General features: G+C 45.3%; 1 protein-coding gene and 1 pseudogene across 1 annotated transcript in view; both read left to right on the top strand.

Annotated features, from left to right (window-relative positions):
- LOC126203054 (calcium/calmodulin-dependent protein kinase kinase 1) overlaps window positions 1–24,536 on the top strand; it is a 540,044-nt gene that overhangs the window by 111,464 nt on the left and 404,044 nt on the right. The gene's annotated exons all lie outside the window — the stretch shown is intronic.
- LOC126204881 (5S ribosomal RNA) lies at window positions 12,370–12,487 on the top strand (annotated as a pseudogene).

Here is a 24,536-nt window from a genome sequence, read left to right as displayed (position 1 = left end):
ATCTAATCTTCAGCATTCTTCTGTAGCACCACATTTCGAAAGCTTCTATTCTCTTCGTGTCTAAACTATTTATCGTCCATGCTTCACTTCCAAATAGGGCTACACTCCATACAAATACTTTCAGAAACAACTTCCTGACACCTAAATCTATACTCGATGTTAACAAATTTCTCTTCTTCAGAAGCGCTTTCCTTTCCATTGCCAGTCTACATTTTGTATCCTCTTTACTTCGACCATCATCAGTTATTTTGCTCCCCAAATAGCAAAACTCCTTTAGTACTTGAAGTGTCTCATTTCCTAATCTAATTCCCTCAGCATCACCCGACTTAATTCGACTACATTCCATTATCCTTGTTTTGCTTTTGTTGATGTTCATCTTACACCCTCCTTTCAAGACACTCTCCATTCCGTTCAACTGCTCTTCCAAGTCCTTTGCTGTCTCTGACAGAATTACAATGTCAATTATGCAAATCATTTTTAGACGTATATCATAGGCTTCCAGCGCCATATACGTTTCAATAATTGACTGCTTCATTGATGACTAATAGGTAAAAACTGTTTTTCTACCAGCTCTAGCAATCCCCCCCCCCCCCCCAACCCACACGACACTTTGCGCAAATATAAACTCTCGATAAATCCTCTGTTATTTACTATGACGTGTCCGCATATTGTAATTATGCCTCGGGCTTATGGGTATTGCTAGGATCTGAGTGTAGGAATCGTACGTCCTACTCGAATCTCTCGGTTAAATGCTGGAAACAACTGCTCTACGTCCACGGTAACGTACCTGCTGAGGAGAACACTCTTCACAGACACTGACCTGAAACACGGGCTTCTGAAGTCCGTTGTTTGCGACGACAAATAAAATGCGACGTTGCGTGTCGGCCAGCGATATCCCAGCATGCATAAACAAGAACGACCACTCGGTATCGTTACGCGGTGTGCTTTGCGCAAAGTGGATGACCAGCGAGGGGAGAGAGTGGTGCTTGCTGGAGGCCCTCGTGCAGAGAGCCAGACGGCCCGTAATGGCGCGCCTGAGGCATTGATCTGGCCGGTCCGCCCCCAGTCTTGGCTTTCAGCCAACCATCCGGAAGACCTGAGCTGAGCCGGCTGCTGCCGCCTGCTCCAGACGTACCGGGAGGTGGAGTTCGCGGGTGGTGGGGGGGGGGGAGGGGATGCTGAGAGAAGGCGTGCGCCCTGTCTCCCTGATCTGGGCGCCGCGCCACCCCTCAGCTTTGCAAACGACTTGCTCTTGTGCACGCCTCACTTTACCGTTGGACACCGTCCTCTTTCCAACCTGTATCAGGAGCTTTCTGCGCTGTGAACTCATCCTGAAACGTTAGATTGCGCCTCAGTCCTGTAACCAACAATGCAAACGCAACAAAAAATATGAAATCATCAAAAACATAAGATATCACCATGCTTTAAATGTATAAAACCCAAGACGTTCCAGACAGCTCCCACTCGTCCTGGGACGGTGAAATACAGTTCTTGTACGGTTCTGGTTGGGATACCATTCTTCCTCCAAAATAATGGCAAGTTCAGGTGAGTATTATGTAGAGAGTTATCACGCACCCTTCTCTCTAAAATCACTCCTCGTGCTCCTGCTTCTCCTCCTCTTCCTCCTCCTCCGTCCTATAGGCCTTGGATAGCCCAATGGCACCGCCATGTATCCTCAGCAGATAAGCGTCACTGGATGCGGATATGGAGGGGCACGTGGTCAGATCATCACTCTCCCAGCCGCTGTCAGTCTTCGTGACCAGAGCCTCTACTTCTCAGTCAGGTAGCTCTTCAACACAAGGGCTGAGCCACTCTGCTTACCAAATGCGCTTGAGAAACCCGGACGGCCGGCCGGTGTGGCCGTGCGGTTGTAGGCGCTACAGTCTGGAACCGCGTGACTGCTACGGTCGCAGGATCGAATCCTGCCTCGGGCATGGATGTGTGTGGTGTTCTTAGTTAGGTTTAAGTAGTTCTAAGTTATAGGGGACTGATAACCACAGCAGTTAAGTCCCATAGTGCTCAGAGCCATTTGAACCAACCAAAACCAGGACTGTCACCCATCCAAACGCTAGCCAAGCCCGACAGTGCCTGACTTCGATGACCACCGTATTACCTCTGCGTCAAGGCAGTTGGCAAAGTAACCACTAAGATCTGATGATTGTGAGGATCCAGGGGACGTACACTTCATTCCCGTGTACGTAAAAACAGTCCAGGACCTTGTGACACGCGCAGACAGAGGACCTGTAGTCTCAGAATACAGCATCACCGTTGGGGAACACTGTACCACGGGTTGGACCTAGACAGCCAAAATTTAAGTAAAGCGAACTTGCATAGTAACCATTGGAGCCGGCTGCTGTGGTCGAGCGGTTCTAGGCGCTTCAGTCCGGAACCACGGGGCTGCTACGGTCGGAGGTTCGAATCCTGCCTCGGGCATAGATGTGTGTGACGTCCTTAGTTAGGTTTAAGCAGCTCCAAGTCTAGGGGCCATGTTCAATTATGTTCAGATGTGTGTGAAATCTTATGGGACTTAACTGCTAAGGTCATCAGTCACTAAGCTTGCACACTACTTAACCTAAATTATCCTAAGGACAAACACACACACCCATGCCCGAGGAGGGACTCGAACCTCCGCCGGGACCAGCCGCACAGTCCATGACTGCAGCGCCCCAGACCGCTCGGCTAATCCCGCGCGGCCATGGGGCCATGGAATACCGCGTTACGGCTGCACGAATCACCACAGAAATCACACGATCTTTCACTCTTGGGACGTAAATTCAGCCAGAATCTGCAAACAGTTTGTTTGAAAATTCATCCACCCAAATGACTTTCCTCTAGAGTTGAAAAACTACCTTAGACTACTGTAGAGTATAGCAAATAATCGTAGCCCAAGATAGTTTTCGCAGTAACCTTGGCCAATTAAGATCGTAACCGCGTCACCTGTACGTTTGTTCTGTACCTATCAGGCTTGACGTCATTTCGATTGCTTTGTATACGTATGACATGATTCCCCTAGAAACCGGAACCGGTGAACCGTCTAGAAATTGAGTGAGAATATACAAAGGGCCTTAACCTACGGAACATTTTCGTTCTATGTATTTATCCTCCTGTTAATCCAAAATAAAGAGTATTTGTAGCAAAATTGAAACAGTCAACATTTAATTCGGCGAAAATTTTTGATTCATAACGTGAAGCAGAGGGATGTAGTTGTAAAAATAGTAATAAAAAACACAGAGCTAACATGCGGAGCCAGAAAACGCAACTTCCCCAGAGTAGAGTAAAATTAAAAAAGATGCAAAGCAAAAGCATTTCAAACATCGTTCCAATTCTTCGTCGACCTTGTATAAATCATGTTTCTGTTATTCAGAAACTATTTTCGCACTTATCAATAACAAGAAGATAGACCTGCCTTTGATAATGATGAAGAACGATAGAAAACAATAATATAAACTGTGCAGAGGTTACGCGATCATCGAAATTTTTTTACTTCTGAAATGAAATTTATGTTTTGTAAGGATACGGAACACACAGTGGACGAGCACTGCACGATTTACGGTTCAAATTATATGCAAAACAAACAGAAAGAAATCTTCGTCCCCCACTTTCTCTCTCTCTCTCTCTCTCTCTCTCTCTCTCTCTCTCTCACACACACACACACACACACACACACATATATATATATATATATATATATATATATATATATATATATATATATATATATATATATATATTGTAAAAAAGCGACCGAACCATAGTTTTGGTATAGCACAGTTCCACTTTCTTCCATTGCTCCATACTCCCTGTTTTACAGCTTCGCCGTCGTAAGATAGCGTTCTCGCTTCCCGCGCCCGGGTTCCCGGGTTCGATTCCCGGCGGGGTCAGGGATTTTATCTGCCTCGTGATGACTGTGTGTTGTGTGATGTCCTTAGGTTAGTTAGGTTTAAGTAGTTCTAAGTTCTAGGGGACTTATGACCATAGATGTTAAGTCCCATAGTGCTCAGAGCCATTTGAATCATTTACAGCTTCGTCACCCGTTTTTCCGGTTTCGAGCCTTTGCACCACGAGTGGTTTTTGAATTCCTCCTCGCTCTGCAATTTTCTGCGTATGGTACTTCCTTCGTGTTTAGTGTTGACAGGGTTCACGGATTCGACATTCAGTTGTGCAATGACTTTTCCAGCTGTTGCCCTCTTAAATGTAATCACAATTGTCCTAAATGACCTGTTGTTACGATCACTCAACACAAGCATTCGCCTGTGTTGCGATTTAGCGGACGACTTTTTTCCGCTTTCCGTTTATGCCGCATAAAGCCATGATACGGTGACATCAAACACTATTGTTACTATGGTTACGGACGCACCTACCAAAAAGTTTATAGTTACCAGATTATCATCTCCTTTCACATACTGAGTTACCCGTTCTCTGCCCTTATATCAAAAGTATCCGGACATCCCCAGAAACATACGTTTCTCACATTAGGGGCATTGTGCTGACACCTACTGCCAGGCACTCTATATCCGCGACGTCTGTAGTCATTAGACATCGTGAGAGAGCAGAATTGGGCGCTCCACGGAACTCACAGACTTCAAACGTGGTCATGTGACTGAGTGTCACTTTTGTCATACGTCTGTATGCGAGATTTCCACACTCCTAAACATACCTAGGTCCCGTATTTCCGATGTGATACTGAAGCGGAAACGTGAAGAGACACGTACAGCGCAAAAGCATACAGGCCGACCTCGTCTGTTGACTGACTGAGACCGCCGTCAGTTGAAGAGGATCACAAAGAGTAATAGGCAGACATCTATCCCGACCATCACACAGGAATTACAAACTGCATCAGGATCCACTGCAGGTACTATGACAGTTAGGCGGGAGGTGAGAAAACTTGAATTTCGTGGCTGCCAAACAACGCCTCGCTTCGTGTAAGGAGCGTAAATATTGGACGATTAAACAGTGGAAAAACGTTGTGTGAAGTGACGAATCACGGTACACAATGTGGCGATACGATGGCAGGGTGTGGGTATGGCGAACGCCCGCTAAATGTCTTCTGCCATGTGTAGTGCGAACAGTGAAATTCGTAGCTGGTGGTGTTATAGTATGGTCGTGTATTTCATGGAGGGGCTTGCACCCCACCCCCTTGTGGTTTTACGTGGCACTATTACAGCACAGGCCTACATTGATGCTTTAAGCACCTTCTTGCTTCCCAATGTTGAAGAGCAATTCGGGGAAGGCCACTACACAGAGTCCTGACATGAATCCTATAGAACACCTTTGGGATGTTTTGGAACGCCGACTTCGTGCCAGGCCTCACCGACCGACATCGATATCTCTCCTCAGTGCAGCACTCCGTGAAGAACGGGCTGCCATTCCCCAAGAAACCTTCAACACCTGGTTGAACGTATGCCTACGAGAGAGGAAGCTGTCATCAAGGCTAAGGGTGAGCCAACACGATACTGAATTGGAGCATTACCGATAAAGGGCGCCACGAACTTGTAAGTCATTTTCAGTCCGGTGTTGGGATACTTTTGATCACATAGTGTACGAGGGGCGTCCAGTAAGTGAGTTTCCCTATTTTATAAAAAAAAAGCATTACACAGAGTTTGTCATGTTGAAATGAATTATTGCCATTGTACAACGCTCATGTTACTTTTCTACAAACCAGTGTTGTACTAGGTCGGCTCCCGTGTTAGTCACCAGCTGTTCACTGTTGATATTACTTCATCATCGGTGTTACAGTGCTTTCCTTCAAGATGACCTTTGAGTTGGGAAAACTAGTGGAAATCACTGAGGGAAAGTTCTGGTGAGTATGGAGAATGCGAGAACATTTCCAGGTTGAATCTTCCGACCTATTCCTGGGTAGTTTGAGCAGTATGAATCCGATCATTGTCACCTAGAAAGAGAACTTTGCGAGACAGAAGTTCAGCACGCTTTCATTTGATAGAAGCTCGTAAATTCCTCAAGACGTTACAGTATATATCGGCATTGATTGTGATGTTGCGAGGCATGTAGTCAATGAAATATGGTTGCTATACCTTTCTCCCTTTTTCTGAGGGCGCTTTCTCCAGGTTTCTTCAATGCTTTGCCCTGAAGTTTTGTCTTAAGAGTCGATGATGGGCCCAAGTCTCATTCCCGGTGATAACCGTTTGAAGAGTATACCTCCCTCTGTATGACACATTTCCAGACACATTCTGCACGAATACATCCGTTTCTGCTTGTAGATATCAGTCAGCAAATGTGGCACCTATCTTGCACAGTATTTGCGGAAGTGGGCGGTCTGTCACGATCTTTGTGACGACTGGGCGTCCAATTGTCACTCCAGAAGGTAGCCGCATTAGGGTTCCGTTACTGGTAACGCGACGATCTTCATTCACGACATGGTGAATTCAATAATAGCATCATCGCGTGTCGCTATATTTGGCGTTCCTGTGCGCCGTCCGCCACGTACATTTTCGCGCCGTTGCACAAACTGTACACGACAACGTCGAACCATTCGAACGGTTGTACAGCGTTCCCTATACACAAAGGTTAACACTCGATGGAGATCAACGGCGGAGCGCATCTCACGAGCCGAGCGGACACACTCTGTAGTGGTTGCTCCATAATGACTGGCACCATACTGACAAGATACTGCTGTATGCATTGTCAGTACATACAAGTAGAAATCACCAGTCCTCACATTTCATGGGCACATTAACTTGTGCATAGAAATAAAATAACGAAATTTACTTATTGGACGACCCTCGAACTTTCTACTTCTCTTCACCTCCTGCTTGTGACGTCGACACGTATGCCTAAACTTTTGTTGTAACTCGCTGGTTTGCCATCGATTCCGATGAGAAAGATCTTCAGTAAATTGTTCGTAGTAACTATCTGTCTTCCCATTCATAATTTATCCTCGAAGCTACTACCAACTATAGAAAATGTCTGGAAGGAATACGACCTCAAAGGAAGTTCCAAAGGCTTCAAAAGCGCTCCGTCTGTGTTCTGCTCCTTCCACATCTGAAGTGAGAGGAGAGCAAACCGGGCGTCGTGAGTACGGAGAAACTGTGCTGTATTTGTTCTCCTGGTGTCATTACTCCACCTGGGAGCTCCAGTACAAGATCCGGAACTCTGAACTCACCTCCAGCTCGCCATCTTAGCCCCCAAAATGGGCAACAAAAGTTAGTCCCTTTATATTTCCACAATGTCTTCTCCTAGCAATTACATTCTTTTGAGTTTGGGCACTAATTAAAATATACAGCATGCTTAATATTTCAGTAATGTGCAGACATATTCGCTTATTTATTATAAGAATGGAGTTGTAAGACGTGTGAATTTTGCTCACATTGCTACGCAACCGTTTGTTGGGTTTTAGTTGCACCTACTTCATCTTATTTGAGTAATAAACCAAACGCATGCACTGTCGATCTACAAACAAACGTATTTCCTATTCAGCTTAAACGAAGTTCGTACTATTACTAATACTCCCAATTCTTGATTACAGTGATGCTATTTTTTAAGGAAGTTCATACGAGAGTTTACGCCGGATGCCAATGGCATACATTGTGTCGTTCGTTTTGTTGACAACATTTCTCCTGCCTACGTTCAGATAAACGTAGCAACTTTCGTACTCTACTAGTTCTACCACTCTCTCAACCATTTCTGTCTTTCTCAATTACTTTCGTCTCATACACTTCCTGGTTGAACAGCACAACGGGAACACCCAGTCTGGAGCAGGATCTTCTCTACCTCACTACGTAATACAGCCGCTTTCTTAGAAACCTTTTGAGAAATTTCACTGCTGTCCAGTTTCAGGAGACAGGTAATGGTATCCGTTTTATCATAATAGCTGTCTTTTACATATAATCCCCCCCCACCCTCCCTCGTGCCACGCCACTCACCATTTAACTTCAGTTCCCTCCTAATTACAGACGCCTTCCCTTTGTTAACAATGAACACAACTGTTACTTCACTCTTCTCCGTCTTCATTACTCCTGTTTCTAATTGTATTAAACGTGACTATAAATGTACTAACCAAATAAACTTTGTTACTGCAAATGTTTGTTGTTATTGTTATTACACTGGATGGGAACTTCAAGGACGAAAGTAACTTTCGCATGATATGTCACTCCCACATCTCGATGAAATTTGGACAATACATGCAAATAAGTGCTACAGAATAGTTCTGTACTGTGCAGGAGGTAAGTGAAAGATATACGCAGTGAGGCGAACTGAAGTGACACTTTTCTTCAAAGACAATAATCACATTCAAGTCACCGCAATTCATGAGGGTCCACTGCCACATTACGAGCTGCTTGACATGGCTTATAATAAGCTGCGAGAACCACGGACGGCAGTGCATGCTCAGCAACGAGCTCCCATGCTGGTCACAAGATTAATAAGCTTGCCTTAAGGCGTCCCATTCCTCCATCAGTGTTTGACAATTGATGGATATTCGTTGGCACAAGTGGAGGTGCTTCAGTACGTCTCCCCAACGCATTGCACACGTGAGCTGTTTAAGTACGGGCAACGGGCACACCACTCCATTCATCGAACCTCTTCTCGTTCCTAACTTGCGCTGTTCGAAGCGGTCGCGGATTGTCATACTTAAAAAAATGTAGTCAGAGCCAAATACACCCATGAAAAGACACGTATTGGAAGGAGCACAATGTCATAATATAGTTAATCGCTGTGGGTGACTTGTTCAAAGTTTAGGAGGTTGTGCCACCTCACACCTGCAACAGCAAGACGATCGTTTTCGACAATGTTCCTCGTTACAGTACATTCCTACCTCTCATCATATGAGGATACGTCCGACATTGTCAAACACGACGGTTTTGATGGTGCAGATGTTGTGGTGTGGTTCAAAAAATGGTTCAAATGGCTCTGAGCACTATGGGACTTACATCTATGGTCATCAGTCCCCTAGAACTTAGAACTACTTAAACCTAACTAACCTAAGTACATCACACAACACCCAGTCATCACGAGGCAGAGGAAATCCCTGACCCCGCCGGGAATCGAACCCGGGAACCCGGGCGTGGGAAGCGAGAACGCTACCGCACGACCACGAGCTGCGGACTGGTGTGGTTCAAATGGTTCAAATGGCCCTGAGTACTATGTGACTTAACTTCAGAGGTCATCAGTCCCCTAGAACTAAGAACTACTTAAACCTAACCAACCTAAGGACATCACACACATCCATGCCCCAGCCAGGATTCCAACATGTGACCGTGGCGGTCTCGCGGTTCCAGACTGTAGCGCCTTGAACCGCTCGGCCACTCCGGCCGGCTGTTGTGGTGTCGGAAGGCATAATATTGCATGGGCGTAATGACCCCAAATCTTTGAACAAGGCACACCCACCGTTCATTGTCGCTCACACTCTACTGCTTTTCCGTGTGCGCCTTTTAGGGGTGTGTTCCGCCCTGACGTCATTTTTAGGGTTCCGTACCTCATTCGGCAAAAAAGTATACTTTATGGGATCACTTAATTGTCCATCCGTCTGTCCGACTGTTAGTACCACTTTTTCGTAGGAATGGGTAGACGTATCAAGTTGAAAGTTATGTCACATACTAAGATCTACGATGCCTTAAGCTTCTAAGTAGATGAAATCAAAAGATATGGCGATTTTTTTAATACTCATTACAATCTAGAGGGTACTTCTCGCTGACGTAGGATCATTAAATTTGGCAAGAAGCTAGGTTTCACAGTACAACTACAGGAAAAGTCCTAAAATGATTAATTTGTCTATTCTATCACTTTTTTGCCATTACAAACTTACATTGCTTGCTTGTTTTGTCACAAATCTGGGACTCACTGTAGGGGCTTTATCTGCTTTTCAGTAATAGGTAGAGTTATTCACGAGGTAGGTTCGTGTATAGAATTTTCAAGTGTTTCGTGCTAATTGGCTGAGATAAAATGAGGTGTAGTCCCCTGCCATCGTGAAAACGATCCCTTTGCCATCTAGCGGTGATAGGCATGGAAATGGAAATGCCGTGTGGCTAGGGCCTCCCGTAGGGTGAACCGTTCGCCTGGTGCAAGTGTATCTAGTTGACGCCACTTCGGCGACTTGCTTGTCGATGGGGATGAAATGATGATAAGGACAACACAATACCCAGTTCCTGAGAGGACAAAGTCTCCGACCCAGGCGGGAGTCGAACTCGGGCCTTTAGGTATGGCATTCTGTCGCGCTGACCACTCAGCTACCAAGGGCGGACGGTGATGGGCATAAGGCCGCCTGATTACCGCACCACACTGGCACTAGTATCAGTAATGTTTCAAAGCAAAGCAATACTGATAATTCGTTTCATGATTGCACTTCCATTATTTGGATGAGGTTCCGATATCCCATAAAATACTCGTTGAAGTGTTCAACAAAACAATTCGACATTTTCATAACAATAATAGCCCAGTGGGCGCCTGTACCGTCTTCTTCACCGGAGACTTCCGTCAAATTTTACCACTAATCGCAACAGGGACGGGTGCAGACGAAGTCAACGAATCTGCAATGGCCAGTTTGCGCAGCGTGATAATATAGCTTCAAAATTTAATAAATTAAATGAAAAGTTAGAATAGTGAATGCGAAATTACACAAGAAGTTTAAACTTAAAACTTGAAATTAAAACATGTTCCCAAATATTGGAATTCCTGGTGCTCTTATTTTGCCAGTGTCGAAACCGATAACAGGTAAAAATTATCAAGATTCTCGATTCCAGGGTTGTTAGAACTCGGCATGTACATAATTAAGTTTCTATTAAGCTCGCAGCACGAGTCCTATCCTCACTAGTTCAGTTCGTGATTACGGCAATCCGCGACCGCTTCGTACATCGGAGTATTTCTTGGAACGAAAGGATATTCGGCGGATGAATTGGTCTCCCCGTCTTCTCGACATAAATCCCATCGAGAACGTGCTGTATGCGTTGGCAAGACGTTTCGAAGCACATCCATATGCACCAACGACCACGCACCAGTTGTCAGCCTCACTGGTGGACGAATGGAACGCCTTACCGTAAGAGGTCCCTATCAACCGTGTGGCCAGTACAGGAGTACAGTCCAGAGCACTCATCTCTGTCCGTGACGACCACACACCCTATTTAAGAACCATGTCCCCTCTTTCTAATGTCCAGGGTGTTGTGTCTAGGAATCCTGCATACACGTTTCACTAGACAAACAATTAAGCACCTCCTATTAATGAATTTTATTACAAGTACAAATACTTAACTTTGATCTGAGAATCCTTGTAGTCCTTTATACATGATCATCAACAAGTGCAGTTACACAGATTTGTTGCAAGCAAAGGGCGACATACAAAAGAATGAGCCTTCTTCAGAATAGACACACACAAGTAGCACTTCTGGTCCTAGCGACCGCTTCTAACAAAAGTCTGTCAACTGAACTGACTGCTGTTCTCTAACTATGCTACGTAGAGATTACTAATGATAGAGGCGACGATGCATTGGCTAACGAAATGGCTAACGTTGAAGCTGCTATCGGAGTGGTTGCCAGCAGTCGGGTGCAGCGCTTATATCGTCTTCACCTAGGGAGCACTGTTGTAGCGTTGTCGTCCTGGAAGGAGGTCGGTCAGTGTGCGATTGGCTGACGTCTTCTCACAGCCTTTTCTTCTCACTCGTTCCCGACTGGTGTGCCGGTGCGGCCTTTACGCCATAACACAGTGGACCAGCATTAATTGGTGCGTCTTTAGTGTAATTGTTTTCCACGAATGAAAGTGTTATTTCTATTCGACTCATGCGTATTTCTTTCAGGTTCTGTGTTATACTGTAACAGTTCTTTCTATGTATGGTCCACGTTTCACAGAGCTGTGTTGCTTGGCAGTGACATACGATGCGACACTTGCTCTCGCCCATACGTTCGCATATCAGTCTATAATAATAATCATAATTATAATTATTAGTATTGCTACTATTATTCGTGTTAATGCTCTATTTGACCACAGATATCGGCTTTTTAAGTTTTGTCTTAGCTTTCCTCTGTGCCATTTATTTTCATTCTCTCATAAAGGGCTCGTTTGCTATCCTCAAACTTAGTTGTCTCTTCTATATTTTTCTATTTCTTACTTTTCATTCATTTATTTCTGTTTTTAGTCAGACCTACTGCGCAGTTATGAATTATGCACGTAAACGTTTTTTTGTCTGGTTTGTGAAGTGGTGTTCTTTTACATCTACTGCGACTTACTTACAGTCTTACAATCAGTCTAGTTAATCTGGTTGGTTATATTCTCTTAATATTCCCGCATAATCATTGCACGTTCACGCTGAACGTTGGAGGTGGTCACATTAATGTGACTCGACTGTGTATAATCTCACAATATAGGCTTAACCCTCTAGCGGAAGTATTACAGTAAGAAACTATGCGTATGTCTTATGACATCTGGGCAACGGCCTTTCCGCAGTGGATACACCGGTTCCCGTCAGATCACCGAAGTTAAACGCTGCCGGGCGTGGCCGACACTTGGATGGGTGACCATCCGGGCTGCCATGTGCTGTTGCCATTTTTCGGGGCGCACTCAGCCTCGTGATGCCAACTGAGGAACTACTCGACCGAACAGTAGCGGATCCGGTCAAAGAAAACCATCGTAACGACCGGGAGAGCGGTGTGCTGACAACACGCCCCTCCTATCCGCATCCTCAACTGAGGATGACACGGCGGTCGAATGGTCCCGATGGGCCACTCGTGGCCTGATGACGGAGTGCCTTATGACAGCTATTCTTGGGTACCATGTGCACACCTACATGTAGTTTGTTTTCCTCGGCAAGATGGCATCTACAAGGAAGACAATGCTGTGTGTCACACAAATCGCATTTATACAGCAATCTATTGCGAAAGATCATTAGAAAAGTAAAATACATAAATGACGGTGCATGGGTCTTATGAAAAATAAAATTCCACAGGTCACGCACAGAAATGACGGAATGGAGAATTGTTACTTCAGGGAATAATGTCAATTACCTGTATGTAAAATGGTTCAAATAGGGAGTAAATTATATGGAATAGGTTATTATATTCAAGCAATACAAATCCGTTAAAATGTTGCGATGGCGCTACTCTAGTTGCCCACTGAGGATATGCACTGGCAGACGCTTTTTCGAGTGTATTGAGATTCAGGATCTTGATACGTTTTGCTCTTGTTTAAGTCGAGAAGTCATCGGAGATCGATGTGCACCTATACAGATGGCTGTAGGATATACCTTTTCTAAAGGGCAGTACGTTGGCGGAGCTGTCATTTGTACTCAGTATTTCATGTTAAGAGGCTTCCGACATGAATACGGTCGCATCATGATAGTTAAGACTTTGAACGCCAAATGGTAGGTGAAGCTAGACACACGGTACATTCTGTTTCCGAGATCCAAAGTGTCACGAATGTGCCGACAGCACCAGATTTCAGGCAATACTTTGCGCCACAGACAACGCAGTGGCTGATGACCTTCGCTTAGTGACGAAGAGCAACAGCGTTTGCGTAGAATTGTTAACATCTACATCTACATCTACATGACTACTCTGCAATTCACATTTAAGTGCTTGGCAGAGGGTTCATCGAACCACAATCATACTATGTTTCTACCATTCCACTCCCGAACAGCGCGCGGGAAAAACGAACACCTAAACCTTTCTGTTCGAGCTCTGATTTCTCTTATTTCATTTTGATGATCATTCCTATCTATGTAGGTTGGGCTCAACAAAATATTTTCGCATACGGAAGAGAAAGTTGGTGACTGGTATTTCGTAAATAGATCTCGCCGCGACGAAAACGTTTTTGTTTTGATGACTTCCATCCCAACTCGCTTATCATATCTGCCACACTCTCTCCCCTATTACGTGATAACACAAAACGAGCTGCCCTTTTTTGCACCCTTTCGATGTCCTCTCACCTGGTAAGGATTCCACACCGCGCAGCAATATTCTAACAGAGGACGAACGAGTGTAGTGTAAGCTGTCTCTTTAGTGGACCTGTTGCATCTTCTAAGTGTCCTGCCAATGAAACGCAACCTTTGGCTCGCCTTCCCCACAGTATTATCTATGTGGTCTTTCCAACTGAAGTTGTTCGTAATTTTAACACCCAGGTGCTTAGTTGAATTGAAAACCTTGAGAATTGTACTATTTATCGAGTAATCGAATTCCAACGGATTTCTTTTGGAACTCATGTGGATCACCTCACACTTTTCGTTATTTAGCGTCAACTGCCACCTGCCACACCATACAGCAATCTTTTCTAAATCGCTTTGCAATTGATACTAGTCTTCGGATGACCTTACTAGACGGTAAATTACAGCATCATCTGCGAACAACCTAAGAGAACTGCTCAGATTGTCACCCAGGTCATTTATATAAATGAGAACCAGCAGACGTCTCAGGACGCTTCCCTGGGGAACACCTGATATCACTTCAGTTTTACTCGATGATTTGCCGTCTGTTACTACGAACTGCGACCTTCCTGACAGGAAATCACGAATCCAGGCGCACAACTGAGACGATACCCCATAGGCCTGCAGCTTGATTAGAAGTCGCTTGTGAGGAACGGTGTCAAAAGCTTTCCGGAAATCCAGAAATACGGAATCAACCTGAGATACCCTGTCTATAGCGGCCATTACTTCGTGAGAATAAAGAGCTAACTGCGTTGCACAAGAACGATGTTTTCTGAAACCATGCTGATTACGTATCAATAGATCGTTCCCTTCGAGGTGATTCATAATGTTTGAATACAGTATATGCTCCAAAACCCTACTGCAAACCGACGTCAATGATATAGGTCTGTAGTTCGATGGATTACTCCTACTACCCTTCTTAAACACTGGTGCGACCTGCGCAATTTTCCAATCTGTAGGTACAGATCTATCGGTGAGCGAGCGGTTGTATATGATTGATAAGTAGGGAGCTATTGCATCAGCGTAATCTGAAAGGAACCTAATCGGTATACAATCTGGACCTGAAGACATGCCCGTATCAAGCGATTTGAGTTGCTTCGCAACCCCAAAGGTATCTACTTCTAAGAAACTCATGCTAGCAGCTGTTCGTGTTTCAAATTCTGGAATATTCCATTCGTCTTCCCTGGTGAAGGAATTTCGGAAAACTGCGTTCAATAACTCCGCTTTAGCGGCACAGTCGTCGGTAACACTACCATCGGCACTGCGCAGCGAAGGTATTGACTGCGTCTTGCCGCTTGTGTACTTTACATACGACCAGAATTTCTTCGGATTTTCTACCAAATTTCGAGACAATGTTTCGTTGTGGAACCTATTAAAGGCATCTCGCATTGAAGTCCGTGCCAAATTTCGCGCGTCTGTAAATTTTAGCCAATCTTCGGGGTCAGTGCTAACAGACAAGCAACACAGCACGAAATAACCGCAGAAATCAAGGTGGGACGTACGAAGAACGTTTCGGTTAGGACAGTGCAGCGAAATTTAGCGTTAGTGGGCTATGGCCGCAACCACCGCTGTGAGCGCTTTTTTTCAGCGACACGACATCGTCTGCAGCGCCTCGACTCGTGACCATTTCGGTTGGACCCTAAACGACTGCAAAACCGTGACCTGGTCAGATGTGTCCCGATTTCAGTTGATAAGTACCGATGACAGGGTTCGAGTGTGGCGCAGACCACACAAAGCTACATACCCAAGTCGTCAACAAGGCAGGTGGTGGCTCCATAATGGTGTGAGTGTTGCTTACATGAAATGGACTGAGTCCTCGTTATATTGAGCTACTTGGAGACAATTTGCCACCATTCAGGAACTTCATGTTCCCAAAGGACAACGGAATTTTTATGGATGAAAATGCGCCATGTCATTGGGCCACAGTTGTTCATGGTTGGTTCCAAGAGCATTCCGGACAATTCGAGCGAATGATTTGGCCACCCATATCGCTCGACATGAAACTCATCGAACTTTACGGGACATAATGGAGAGGTCGGATTTTGCACAAAATACTGGACCGGCAGCACTTTCGCAATTGTGGCTCAGTATCTCTGCGGGGTACTTCCAACGACTTGTTGAGTGCATACCACGTCGCGTTTGAGCACTACGCTAGGAAGAACAATGTCCGACACTGTATTAGGTAACAGAAAGTCATGGAATATATATATATATATATATATATATATATATATATATATATATGTGTGTGTGTGTGTGTGTGTGTGTGTGTGTGTGTGTGTGTGTGTGTGTGTGTGTATGGATCTATCCCTGAAGTTATGGCTCTAGCGCCACGAATTAGTTGAACGATAAATAGTTGAAACGATCTTTTTCATCATGATGTTCCTTTCTTGGATTTATTCACTGTCTCTGTTTCTATTTAAAATGAGTATTTCTGCGCCATAATATGCATTCTGATTTAGTAACTGTGTTCTAGTTTTATTAATTTAAAAAATTAAAGAAATAAAGTGAAAAGTAAAACTGCATCGTTGCAACATCAAAGGACAGGTGCTGTACGAGTAGTTACAGAACAGAGCCACACTGCACCAGCTCCAGTAAACGATGGGGCCGCTTCCCTACGTAGCCGCTCTTCTGGCGTCACGCTTCTGCCGCTGCCTCTGTCCCCGTTAGGCTGCGCAGGCCGCGTATCGGAAAATGAAAGCGCTTCGCACATACTGATTAATCAGCTAGTTAATTAAACTTGACTAATGGACTGAAGCTGTTCCTGCGTGAAACAAGCGCACATATTATTCCTCGCTAACATGTGTGTAGATAATTTTTTCCCTGCTACCTCCAACCTCGTCGAACTTGAAACCGTATTTCTGTAACAATTTGTGTGTTCAGTAAAAATCAGATTCCAGCAAAAACGAGAGAACGGTTTCATGCTACAAACTGCCGGTAGGACGTGCTGGAGATATTCGCCACGCAGTATCATCCCACCTGAGGTACTTAGAGCGTGATCACTTGGCGAGATCCCGCCAGGGTCTGGAAACGAACTAGAGATTAATTGATTTATTGACTCAGTATCATAACTTTGGTGGTTCAAATGGCTGATGATCATGTAATTCGAACTGCATTCCCCATGCTTTGCTGTGGCTCGGACTGCTTAAATAGGAAAGAAAGAAAAGACTAAGCACATGTTTCGAATATGTACACTCCTGGAAATTGAAATAAGAACAACGTGAATTCATTGTCCCAGGAAGGGGAAACTTTATTGGCACATTCCTGGGGTCAGATACATCACATGATCACACTGACAGAACCACAGGCACATAGACACAGGCAACAGAGCATGCACAATGTCGGCACTAGTACAGTGTATTTCCACCTTTCGCAGCAATGTAGGCTGCTATTCTCCCATGGAGACGATCGTAGAGATGCTGGATGTAGTCCTGTGGAACGGCTTGCCATGCCATTTCCACCTGGCGCCTCAGTTGGACCAGCGTTCGTGCTGGACGTGCAGACCGCGTGAGACGACGCTTCATCCAGTCCCAAACATGCTCAATGGGGGACAGATCCGGAGATCTTGCTGGCCAGGGTAGTTGACTTACACCTTCTAGAACACGTTGGGTGGCACGGGATACATGCGGACGTGCATTGTCCTGTTGGAACAGCAAGTTCCCTTGCCGGTCTAGGAATGGTAGAACGATGGGTTCGATGACGGTTTGGATGTACCGTGCACTATTCAGTGTCCCCTCGACGATCACCAGTGGTGTACGGACAGTGTAGGAGATCGCTCCCCACACCATGATGCCGGGTGTTGGCCCTGTGTGCCTCGGGCGTATGCAGTCCTGATTGTGGCGCTCACCTGCACGGCGCCAAACACGCATGCGACCATCATTGGCACCAAGGCAGAAGCGACTCTCATCGCTGAAGACGACACGTCTCCATTCGTCCCTCCACTCACGCCTGTCGCGACACCACTGGAGGCGGGCTGCACGATGTTGGGGCGTGAGCGGAAGACGGCCTAACGGTGTGCGGGACCGTAGCCCAGCTTCATGGAGACGGTAGCGAATGGTCCTCGCCGATACCCCAGGAGCAACAGTGTCCCTAATTTGCTGGTAAGTGGCGGTGCGGTCCCCTACGGCACTGCGTAGGATCCTACGGTCTTGGCGTGCATCCGTGCGTCGCTGCGGTCCGGTCCCAGGTCGACGGGCACGTGCACCTTCCGCCGACCACTGGCGACAACATCGATGTACTGTGGAGACCTCACGCCCCACGTGTTGAGCAATTCGGCGGTACGTCCACCCGGCCTCCCGCATGCCCACTATACGCCCTCGCTCAAAGTCCGTCAACTGCACATACGGTTCACGTCCACGCTGTCGCGGCATGCTACCAGTGTTAAAGACTGCGATGGAGCTCCGTATGCCACGGCAAACTGGCTGACACTGACGGCGGCGGTGCACAAATGCTGCGCAGCTAGCGCCATTCGACGGCCAACACCGCGGTTCCTGGTGTGTCCGCTGTGCCGTGCGTGTGATCATTGCTTGTACAGCCCTCTCGCAGTGTCCGGAGCAAGTATGGTGGGTCTGACACACCGGTGTCAATGTGTTCTTTTTTCCATTTCCAGGAGTGTATTTGAATTGGATATACGTCCTCGTCTCCTTCTCCTGCCTGTCTCTGTCCGTTCCCCCCTTCCCCTTTATTTGTCCCTCTCTTCTTACTTCCCTCTTTCTCTGTCCATCTTCTCCTGCCGCGTCTTTCTGCCCATATCCTAGTTCCCGTTTTCTGCGTCCATTTGCTCCCACCCCTGTGTAACGTTTATTACAGTAACATATCATGTAAAAATTTGAAGTAAATTTGAAAGGTCGGTCTTGAGAATTTTGGTAACAACTTTTTGCTTTCGTATACTACATAGAAATGTATTTGTGTTTCACATGTATTAAAATATTCATATATTACAGAAATAGGTATCTAAAAACATGCTCGTATTGGAATTCAACGTTGTGTCAAAATATCATAGCAATCGGTCAAGAACTCTCGGAGATTAACAGTTTTGAAAAAACCAATATTCGATTTTCTAATGTTTCACTTTTTATATCATATATATTACATATTATATTACATATATACCAGATGGCGTTCCAGTAGGTACCAAAGACAACTGAGAACTCGAATGCAACGTTATTCCAAAATTTCAAACTAATCTTTCGAGAACTTTCGAAGGTTTGAGATTGTGAAGAAACGAACATGAACGATTGTACTTGTGTAGAGAACTTAGATGTTCCTAATTACAAATCCCCGAAAGTTTCTTACTGAAACCTTTGAAATTTTGTCACAACGTACCACTGGAATACACAAGAGTTTTATATATCTGTTTTTAACATATATACAGGGTGAGTCATCTAACGTTACCGCTGGATATATTTCGTAAACCACATCAAATACTGACGAACCGATTCCACAGACCGGACGTGAGGAGAGGGGCTAGTGTAATTGTTTAATACAAACCAAACAAAAATGCACGGAAGTATGTTTTTTAACACAAACCTACGTTTTTTTAAAATGGAACCACGTTAGTTTTGTTAGCACATCTGAAGATATAAACAAATACGTAATCAGTGCCGTTTGTTGCATTGTAAAATGTTAATTGCATCCGGAGATATTGTAACCTAAAGTTGACGCTTGAAACCTCCGACGTTCAGTTGCGTGTTGTAACAAACACGGGCCACGAGCAGCATCTGCAGGGACATGTTTACCATGAAGACCGTGTTTACGAGTGTGGCTGTAGTGCAGTGTTGTGGTTTGGTCTAGCTGTCGCAGTGTCCGCGTGTAGCGCTTGCTGCTGTTGTTATTCTGCATTCGTCTCCCCACACTGACCAACTGTAGTACACCGTTTTACCAGACGTCTGTGATAGTGTAGTGTTGTAGGAACTGTGACCATGGTGTATTCGAACTCTGAAAAGGCGGAGATGATACTCATCTATGGCGAGTGACGACGAAATGCAGCTGAAGCCTGCAGGGTGTATGCAGAACGGTACCCGGACAGAGAACATCCAACGTGCCGCACATTGGAAAACATCTACCGCCAACTGTATGCAACAGGTATGGTCGTAGCACGCAGACGGGTCCGTAACAGGCCTGTCACAGGAGAAGCGGGTGCAGTTGGTGTTCAAAAATGGTTCAAATGGTTCTGAGCACTATGGGACTTAACATCTGTGGTCATCAGTCCCCTAGAACTTAGAACTACTTAAACCTAACTAACCTAAGGACATCACACACATCCATGCCCGAGGCAGGATTCGAACCTGCGACCGTAGCAGTCGCGCGGTTCCGGACTGCGCGCCTAGAACCGCTAGACCACCGCGGCCGGCGCAGTTGGTGTGTTAGCTGCTTTTGCCATGAACCCACACATGAGTACACGGGACATTGCGAGAGCCGGTGGACTGAGTCAAAGTAGTGTCATGCGCATACTGCATCGTCACCGCTTTCACCCGTTTCATGTGTCGCTACATCGGCAATTACATGGTGATGACTTTAATCATCGAGTGCAATTCTTTATTATCTATGTGCTCTTTCAAACTGAAGTTGTTCGTAATTTTAACACCCAGGTACTTAGTTGAATTGAAAACCTTGAGAATTGTTCTATTTATCGAGTAATCGAATTCCAACGGATTTCTTTGGGAACTCATGTGGATCACCTCACACTTTTCGTTATTTAGCGTCAACTGCCACTTGCCACACCATACAGCAACCTTTTCTAAATTGCTTTGCATTTGATACTAGTCTTCGGATGGCCTTACTAGACGGTAAATTACAGCATCATCTGCGAACAACCTAAGAGAACTGCTCAGATTGTCACCCAGGTCATTTATATAAATCAGGAACAGCAGACGTCCCAGGACGCTTCCCTGGGGAACACCTGATATCACTTCAGTTTTACTCGATGATTTGCCGTCTGTTACTACGAACTGCGACCTTCCTGACAGGAAATCACGAATCCAGGCGCACAACTGAGACGATACCCCATAGGCCCGCAGCTTGATTAGAAGTCGCTTGTGAGGAACGGTGTCAAAAGCTTTCCGGAACTCTAGAAATACGGAATCAACTTGAGATCCTCTGTCGATAGCGGCCATTAATTCGTGCGAATAAAGAGCTAGCTGCGTTGCACAAGAACGATGTTTTCTGAAACCATGCTGATTACGTATCAATAGATCGTTCCCTTCGAGGTGATTCATAATGTTTGAATACAGTATATGCTCCAAAACCCTACTGCAAACCGACGTCAATGATATAGGTCTTTAGTTAGATGGATTACTCCTACTACCCTTCTTAAACACTGGTGCGACCTGCGCAATTTTCCAATCTGTAGGTACAGATCTATCGGTGAGCGAGCGGTTGTATATGAGTGCTAAGTAGGGAGCTATTGTATCAGCGTAATCTGAAAGGAACCTAATCGGTATACAATCTGGACCTGAAGACTTGCCCGTATCAAGGGATTTGAGTTGCTTCGCAACCCCAAAGGTATCTACTTCTAAGAACCTCATGCTAGCAGCTGTTCGTGTTTCAAATTCTGGAATATTCCATTCGTCTTCCCTGGTGAAGGAATTTCGGAAAACTGCGTTCAATAACTCCGCTTTAGCGGCACAGTCGTCGGTAACACTACCATCGGCACTGCGCAGCGAAGGTATTGACTGCGTCTTGCCGCTTGTGTACTTTACATACGACCAGAATTTCTTCGGATTTTCTACCAAATTTCGAGACAATGTTTCGTTGTGGAACCTATTAAAGGCATCTCGCATTGAAGTCCGTGCCAAATTTCGCGCGTCTGTAAATTGTAGCCAATCTTCGGGGTCAGTGCTAACAGACAAGCAACACAGCACGAAATAACCGCAGAAATCAAGGTGGGACGTACGAAGAACGTTTCGGTTAGGACAGTGCAGCGAAATTTAGCGTTAGTGGGCTATGGCCGCAACCACCGCTGTGAGCGCTTTTTTTCAGCGACACGACATCGTCTGCAGCGCCTCGACTCGTGACCATTTCGGTTGGACCCTAAACGACTGCAAAACCGTGACCTGGTCAGATGTGTCCCGATTTCAGTTGATAAGTACCGATGACAGGGTTCGAGTGTGGCGCAGACCACACGAAGCTACATACCCAAGTCGTCAACAAGGCAGGTGGTGGCTCCATAATGGTGTGAGTGTTGCTTACATGAAATGGACTGAGTCCTCGTTATATTGAGCTACTTGGAGACAATTTGCCACCATTCAGGAACTTCATGTTCCCAAAGGACAATGGAATTTTTATGGATGAAAATGCGCCATGTCATTGAGCCACAGTTGTTCATGGTTGGTTCCAAGAGCATTCCGGACAGTTCGAGCGAATGATTTGGCCACCCATATCGCTCGACACGAAACTCATCGAACTCTACGGGACATAATGGAGAGGTCAGTTTTTGCATAAAATACTGCACCGGCAGCACCTTCGCAATTGTGGAAGGCTATAGAGCAAGCGTGGCTCAGCATCTCTGCGGGGTACTTCAAACGACTTGTTGAGTCCATACCACGTCGCGTTTGAGCACTACGCTAGGAAGAACAATGTCCGACACTGTATTAGGTGCCATTCCATGACTTTCTGTTACCTATATATATATATATATATATATATATATATATATATATATATATATATATATATACAGGGTGTTTCAAAAATGACCGGTATATTTGAAACGGCAATAAAACCTAAACGAGCAGCGATAGAAATACACCGTTTGTTGCAATATGCTTGGGACAACAGTACATTTGCAGGCGGACAAACTTTCGAAATTACAGTAGTTACAATTTTCAACAACAGATGGCGCTGCAAGTGATGTGAAAGATATAGAAGACAACGCAGTCTGTGGGTGCGCCATTCTGTACGTCGTCTTTCTGCTGTAAGCGTGTGCTGTTCACAACGTGCAAGTGTGCTGTAGACAACATGGTTTATTCCTTAGAACAGAGGATTTTTCTGGTGTTGCAATTCCACCGCCTAGAACACAGTGTTGTTGCAACAAGACGAAGTTTTCAACGGAGGTTTAATGTAACCAAAGGACCGAAAAGCGATACAATAAAGGATCTGTTTGCAAAATTTCAACGGACTGGGAACGTGACGGATGAAAGTGCTGGAAAGGTAGGGCGACCGCGTACGGCAACCACAGAGGGCAACGCGCAGCTAGTGCAGCAGGTGATCCAACAGCGGCCTCGGGTTTCCGTTCGCCGTGTTGCAGCTGCGGTCCAAATGACGCCAACGTCCACGTATCGTCTCATGCGCCAGAGTTTACACCTCTATCCATACAAAATTCAAACGCGGCAACCCCTCAGCGCCGCTATCATTGCTGCACGAGAGACATTCGCTAACGATGTAGTGCACAGGATTGATGACGGCGATATGCATGTGGGCAGCATTTCGTTTACTGACGAAGCTTATTTTTACCTGGACGGCTTCGTCAATAAACAGAACTGGCGCATATGGGGAACCGAAAAGCCCCATGTTGCAGTCCCATCGTCCCTGCATCCTCAAAAAGTACTGGTCTGGGCCGCCATTTCTTCCAAAGGAATCATTGGCCGCTTTTTCAGATCCGAAACGATTACTGCATCACGCTATCTGGACATTCTTCGTGAATTTGTGGCGGTACAAACTGCCTTAGACGACACTGCGAACACCTCGTGGTTTATGCAAGATGGTGCCCTTCCACATCGCACGGCCGACGTCTTTAATTTCCTGAATGAATATTTCGATGATCGTGTGATTGCTTTGGGCTATCCGAAACATACAGGAGGCGGCGTGGATTGGCCTCCCTATTCGCCAGACATGAACCCCTGTGACTTCTTTCTGTGGGGACACTTGAAAGACCAGGTGTACCGCCAGAATCCAGAAACAATAGAACAGCTGAAGCAGTACATCTCATCTGCATGTGAAGCCATTCCGCCAGACACGTTGTCAAAGGTTTCGGGTAATTTCATTCAGAGACTACGCCATATTATTGCTACGCAAGGTGGATATGTGGAAAATATCGTACTATAGAGTTTCCCAGACCGCATCGCCATCTGTTGTTGAAAATTGTAACTACTGTAATTTCGAAAGTTTGTCTGCCTGAAAATGTACTGTTGTCCCAAGCATATTGCAACAAACGGTGTATTTCTATCGCTGCTCGTTTAGTTTTTATTGCCGTTTCAAATATACCGGTCATTTTTGAAACACCCTATATATATATATATATATATATATATATATATATATATATATATATATGTGTGTGTGTGTGTGTGTGTGTGTGTGTGTGTGTGTGTGTGTGTGGATCTATCCCTGAAGTTATGGCTCTAGCGCCACGAATTAGTTGAACGATAAATAGTTGAAACGATCTTTTTCATCATGATGTTCCTTTTTTGGATTTATTCACTGTCTCTGTTTCTATTTAAAATGAGTATTTCTGCGCCATAATATGCATTCTGATTTAGTAACTGTGTTCTATTTTTATTAATTTAAACAATTAAAGAAATAAAGTGAAAAGTAAAACTGCATCGTTGCAGCATCAAAGGACAGGTGCTGTACGAGTAGTTACAGAACAGAGCCACACTGCACCAGCTCCAGTAAACGGTGGGGCGGCTTCCCTACGTAGCCGCTCTTCTGGCGTCACGCTTCTGCCGCTGCCTCTAT

This window comes from Schistocerca nitens, chromosome 9, assembly GCF_023898315.1.
Source record: "Schistocerca nitens isolate TAMUIC-IGC-003100 chromosome 9, iqSchNite1.1, whole genome shotgun sequence".
NCBI classification, from domain to species: domain Eukaryota; kingdom Metazoa; phylum Arthropoda; class Insecta; order Orthoptera; family Acrididae; genus Schistocerca; species Schistocerca nitens.
The sequence above is the reverse complement of the archived record's forward strand: the minus strand, read 5'-3'. Positions and strand labels throughout refer to the sequence as shown.